General features: G+C 39.6%; 1 non-coding gene across 1 annotated transcript; it reads right to left on the bottom strand.

The window, feature by feature from the left end:
• Positions 1–626: 626 nt before the first annotated feature.
• On the bottom strand, positions 627–810 carry LOC115898528. Its single transcript, XR_004058243.1, has one exon. It is a non-coding gene; the product is annotated as a U2 spliceosomal RNA (small nuclear RNA).
• Positions 811–6,470: the final 5,660 nt, after the last annotated feature.

Below are 6,470 nucleotides of genomic sequence, written 5' to 3'. Positions count from 1 at the left end.
CCCTTGTTTTTGCCCAGTATTATAAAATGAGTTACATAAAGGCAGAGCAAATGCTAAAGGAAACTGTCCAGAAGAAAGGACAGTTAGTAAGTGGAGAGACGTTATTGCAAACAAGCACCTGGTAACAACTGTGTTAGTTGGTAAGTGAAAAGGAGCTCATACGCAAAGCCTGTTACACCCGAGCATGTCGGTTCGCTGCTTAGGTTTGGGCTGTTCCTGTGTTTGTTGTGCCACTCACTGTTAACTGGTTATGTGTTTCTTTTTTTTTTTTTTTTTTTTTTTTTGAGGCGGAGTCTCGCTCTGTCGCCCGGACTGGAGTGCAGTGGCCAGATCTCAGCTCACTGCAAGCTCCGCCTCCCGGGTTTACGCCATTCTCCTGCCTCAGCCTCCCGAGTAGCTGGGACTACAGGCGCCCGCCACTTCGCCCGGCTAGTTTTTGTATTTTTAGTAGAGACGGGGTTTCACGGTGTTAGCCAGGATGGTCTCGATCTCCTGACCTCGTGATCCGCCCGTCTCGGCCTCCCAAAGTGCTGGGATTACAGGCTTGAGCCACCGCGCCCGGCCTGGTTATGTGTTTCTTACATTCCTCATTTCAATTTATGAAAAATCGTTACCCAATTGCCAGTTTTATGCAGAACATCTGATTAGCAGGAGCAAATGGTCAATGTTAAGCATGGTGTATTATTTTCAACCATCTCCCTGCTCCAAAAATTCACTTAATATATTGTCCTGGGATAAAGGATGTACCAGATATCAAACTGGTAAAAACAGATCCTACACTTGATCTTAACCAAAATATCTAAAAGGGATTCTCTCCTTTAATCTCTTGCTCCTCAGACTGGGTAGGAGAAATTTTGTCTTAACATTCCTTAGCTTTGCTCAAGCAAGTCCTTACACATGCATTCTTCATTAGCCTTATATTCATTATATTCTGATCCTGTTTTTTATGCATGAAAAAGAGAAGTAGGTTCTAAATAGTTTGTTTTCAACTCATTTTTCTAATAATCAATTCTATCAATTCAATTCTCTCTAAAATTATTTGGTAAGAATTTGAGACAATGAACTGGAACAAAAAAGGAACTTCAGTATTCCAAAAATTTTAATATGAATTTCCTCTGATCTGTGTCCATTTTTGGACTTATTCCCCTTTGCTTTTTGGAAATTCTCTATGTTAGCATACAGCATATTTCGCTGCAAAGGTCTGTATACCTACAATTCAACCTGGAATGCCAACTCTTTCTTTTCTGGAAAAGGCTTATTTGTGTTTATTTAACTGACCCTGGTCAGTAATAGCCTAATTAACTCTAAATTTTGTTCTCTCCTGCTTCTCTTTTTACCTTCAGGATGATTCTGTGGGAAACAAAACAAAACAAAACAACAATATCTAAGTTTCAGGGGGGAAAATGTAGGGTGTCTGAATAGCTGAATGTGTATCTGTCATTGTCCAAGTCTCTGACATTCTGTAGTGCACATCTAGATCTATGTTGACATGCTTAAATTCTTTTGTTTCACTTTTCTTCATAAATGACATTTTGATTTGGCTCATTCATATCCTATAACTAAGTTTGGGAGAGATATTCACATTGTTAAATATATAGGGAGATCTATGATGACTCCTAACATCTTCCCTTATTTTAGGCCAAAGTTTACACTATCAAGTACATTATTTACAATGTGCTTTTTTGGGCTTTTTCCTTATTTAATTGAAGACATATATTTTAGTGTCTTAGTTGATTCATGCTGCTCTAACAAAATTCCTTAGATTGGGTAATTATAAATAATAGAAATGTATTGCTTATAATTCTGGAGGCTGAGAAGTTCAAGATCAAGGTGCCAGCGGATCTGGTGCTCAGTGAGAGCTCCCTGCTTCACAGATGGTGCCTTGTTCCTGTGCCCTCACCTGGCAGAAAGAGTGAACGTTGTGTCCTCACATGGCTGGAGGGCAAAAAGTGACAAACTTGCTCCATTGCACCCTTTTATAGGAGCACTACTCTCATCCTGAGTGCAGAGCCTTCATGGGCTAAGCACCTTCTAACAGTCTCACTTTTAATGCCATTGCACTGGGGATTAAGTTGCAACATGAATTTTGAAAGGGACACAAATACTCACAGTGATATATTTTTGTTTTGGTGATTTTTAAGGGAAGGAGGTCATAGATAAAAATGGTTTGATTTGTTCAACCTTTCTTGAAAGTATTGAATATTTTAATGAAGTGTTTGCAAATAGTAGCACATGAATAGTTAGGCAGAATCTAAGTCTTGATGATTTTTTCTCTAGAATTTACAAAATTGCGACTAAGGCCTTAGTCCCCCCACAGTCTGGTTCATCCTTCAGTTTCATTCAAGATGGACTGTATGGAAATATGAATGAGCAATGTCCATATCACCTTTTAGTTTTACAAAAGTTGTGCAGCTAACCTCACATCTGCTCATTGACTATGTTACTTGTGAAGTTTATCATATCTACATGCAGAGAAAATGTACTAGTGCTGACCTGTGTTATCACTAATTCCAACGAAGGCAAGACTGGTCAATGAAGAGGTGAGAAATGCAAAGAAAGCTGTCTTTTTTCCTCTGCCTCCTCCAGCCTGTGCAACAGCCAGGTTGTTAATATCAAGGGAAATGGCAAAATCCCTGCAGTCTCTGCATTATGGTGAGAGTGAGCAGAGGGCGATCTTGGAGTCTGGTGTGAAATGACTTTAAGAAGTCAATGAGAAGCTTAACTGCATGGGAAAGGCACAGAATAAATTTTTAAATTTGCTTATTTCCTTTTTACGCTGTTAATTTCATTTTTACCTTTTGTCTGCTTTTTTTAAAAAGGGACTGATTACTTGCTTTAATCTGTCTTTGTATTGAAATGTCCTTGTATAGCCTCTTGAAAATCTTTCTTTTAAAGAGTTGTTCGTCTCTAACTTCATAGAATGAGAGAAAAGCAAGTAAGAGCTTCACACTACTTGCCTAAAACCCCAATAGAAGAAAACAAGACAGATCCACACTAAGTGTCCAGGCCTGTGGAGGAAGGCTTGCCCTTAGAAACTGTCTTTTTGAAGCATCTTGGTTTTTCCTATCACCATAATTCAGAGACTACAGGGATTTTACCATTTCACTTCATATTAACAACCTGGCTGTTACACAGGCTGGGGGAGGCAGAGGAAAAAAGACAGCTTTCTTTGCATTTCTCACCTCTTCATTGACCAGTCTTCCCTTCGTTGGAATTAGTGATAACACAGGTACCAATTGTAAACAGTGAAGCATAGATTTGTAACTGGAGAAGGACACTTGGGGGAAGAAGATATTCTCCTGTTTCCATAAGGCACTTGGTAGCCTCTTGGAGTGGAGAATACTGCCTCATTGTCTGAACTAAGCCACCCATGAACATTCTTTCAATAGTGATGCTCTACTCATTCTTTACATCTCATTTCCAGGGTTTCAAAGAATCTGTCCAGCACCCTTCAGACCAGGCAAAGGAAGGACTCTTACTCTTCTTCCTGACAACTTCTGGTGTAGCACTTGCCGTGGAGTGTCCTTTATGAATGAATTTGGAAATTTTCACTTCACGTTTGTGGCTCATGCTGGAATATAGTCACTATGAGAAAGAGATCTATGATCTTTTATTTGTTGTTTTTCTTGCCACAGTTAAATGTGGTATCTTGAATAACATCTGCTCCAAAATAATAACTAATTTTCCCCACTGCAGGAATATTTTTAAAGCTGGGAAAGATATTTCTCTCATGCAGTTCTTACAAGTATACTGTGGCCTCCACCTACTTTCTCCTGAAGACCCTGCTTCCAGGGGTGGGAATCACTCAGACATTTATAAACAATGGGTACTTTGCTCTTGGGGGAAAGCAAAAAGATCATTCAGGGTGTGCATAGGACTGGCAAATCAAAAGAATATTTTTCTAAGTTTCTATTCAAAGAAGAAATGTGTTTCATTAAATTTGGCTTATAATCAAGAAAGCTAGAAAGCAGGAGAGCATTCTCAGATATTTTAAGGAAGGTGGTGTGAAGTGCAAGATCCAGAGCGAAGGATGGTTCTTCTCTGCTTGAAAGGATCTCAAGGATAGGCTAGGTTCCCTTGCCATGGCTGGAGGTCCCCAAAATAAAAGGAAACTGACATTGTTTCCTCAGGAGATTTACAGGCCCAGGAGAACTGGGAGCTTTCTACCATCAGCTGGCTATGCTGAGGGGTGTGGATGTGAAGAGCAGAACTTTAAGAAGCAAACAAATGTGTTTGTGAGCACATGTCAAAGGTTTATGTAACTCATTGTGAACTAATCATGGGAAAGACAAAGTTCAAAGAGAATTAAAGGAGTGGGGCAGGCAAGGGATGCTGAAATGCCATTACTATCTAAATTCCAAAACTGGTTCTTGTTCTCCAGGGAACTAAAACTCTAGCTATTAAGGTCATTTTCTCAAGCAGACTGTAAAACTAGGATGACATCCGTCTTTATATAGATTAACTTCTAACTTGATAGGGTTATAAAATATCTGAACTCTTGCTGTTGAGAATTGTTAGTTAAAAATACATTCCCTGAGAAAATCATATTCGTCAAGTGAAGTCATGCCAGTTTATCAGAAAGACTCAAATCAGTTTACAGAAAAAATTTCCATCTCTCCCTCTCTCTCTCTCTCTCTGATATATCTATGATATATAGATATGCTATCTACGTGATATACATATAGATATGATACCTGTGATAACAACATGAGAGAGAAAGATATAAATACATACATAGCTATAGATAAATAGATATAGATACATATAAATACACAAGTCATCACTGTGTTTTCATGTTTGGATAGACACATTTTAACAGATATTTTTTTGAACAAGATATCTCTGAGGCCCTAATTGACTTCAATATTCCACAAGGCAAAGTTTTTGAGGTACCTAGTTTTAACTGACAGTATGGTCATCTGATCTGGTATTTCTCCTGGAAATGTGGATGCCTCTCACTAAAACTAGCAGGAGGAGTTGTCACAACTGTCACTGTGCCCCTTTCCTCACATGTCAGTTATAAATTTACAAGTAATTATATTTACACCAACTATTAAAACAATATGTCCATCAGAAACCTGGTTCAGACCATTAGCACCTTCATGGGTAAAGCACTTAAAATCAGAAGTGATGGCCTGGGGAGAAAGGAGGCCCTGCAGCCAGGCTTTTTCCTAACCCCACCGAGGTTGGGACCTGACCTGGGTCCTATCACAGAATCTGATGACGCCGTCATGTAAAGACCACTGGACTTTCAATGCTAAGTACTTTAGCAAAAAGCATTTGAAAGGCAAACATTTTATTCACGTATATTTCCATTATCCCTTCAAGTTTCCTATGTGATTTATGATAAAGATAGATTTTTTTTTTTTTTTTTTTCTGGCTTTGGCTCTGGCTGGCAGCAGTGAATTGTTGCTCAAAATGAACACTATTAGGTTGCTTTCTTTTTTAGCCTACCAGGTATTTTTGAAAAAAGTACTCTGAGAAAACAGAAACTGCAAGCAAGACAGCTACCAGGATTAGGGATTACGGTGATTTCAACCATCACTGGATACTCCCGAAAGGGTTTTCCGAGAGAGCAGCTGTGTCTGCCTTGCTTTGGCATTCTTTCCCAGGCATGGCGACCGTTAAGTCCAAATGTAATCCTTATCTGGTCATACAAGCCCTGACATTACTCATATATGCAGATATTTTAAATTCTTGCAATTTTTTTTTTAGGGAGGAGTATTAAAACATGAGTAAAAATTAATTTGTGGGCTCACTAAGAGTGGGATTTAATTTGCATTTTTATCCTCATTGATTAGCACCAAGCCTAGAAGAACTTGTGTTCGTTAAGAACTTGTTGATTGAACAGCTAGAAAGGGGCTTGTCTTCCATAAGGAGATCTCTACTCTTGTGAATTTTACTCTCTAGCAGAGGGACATGGGCAACAGATAACAAAATAAATGTTACATGGTATATCTGAACAATATAAATGCCATGGAAATGAAAAATAAAAGTGCAGATCAAGGAAGAGAGATGAGAAGGTCAACTGAGATCTTAAATGAAGTGGGGATGGTGGGCCTCACAGAGAGGGGAGGTGACAAACTTGAAGAAGGTGAAGGGGCAAGCACAGATACTATCTGGGGAATGTGCATTCCCAGCAGGACCATCAGTGCTAAAGCCATAGTTGGAGGTGTGCCTGGCACTTGCCAGGAATAACGAGGAAGCGGAGGTAGCAGAGTAGAGCTAAGCTGCTAGGAGAATGGCACAGGACGTTGGAGAGCTGATGAGGTCCAGAGGACATGTGGCTTCACAAACCATTGCAAGGATATGGCTTCTACTGTGAGTCAAATGGAAATTTATTGCAGGATTTGAAAAAAGAGTGATGGCCATGTCCAGTGGCTCATACCTATGATCCCAGCATTATGGGAGGCCGAGGCAGGCAGATCACTTGAGCCCAGGAGTTTTAGACCAGCCTGGGAAACATGGTG

Source organism: Rhinopithecus roxellana, chromosome 6 (assembly GCF_007565055.1).
Source record: "Rhinopithecus roxellana isolate Shanxi Qingling chromosome 6, ASM756505v1, whole genome shotgun sequence".
Lineage (NCBI taxonomy): Eukaryota > Metazoa > Chordata > Mammalia > Primates > Cercopithecidae > Rhinopithecus > Rhinopithecus roxellana.
The sequence above is the reverse complement of the archived record's forward strand: the minus strand, read 5'-3'. Positions and strand labels throughout refer to the sequence as shown.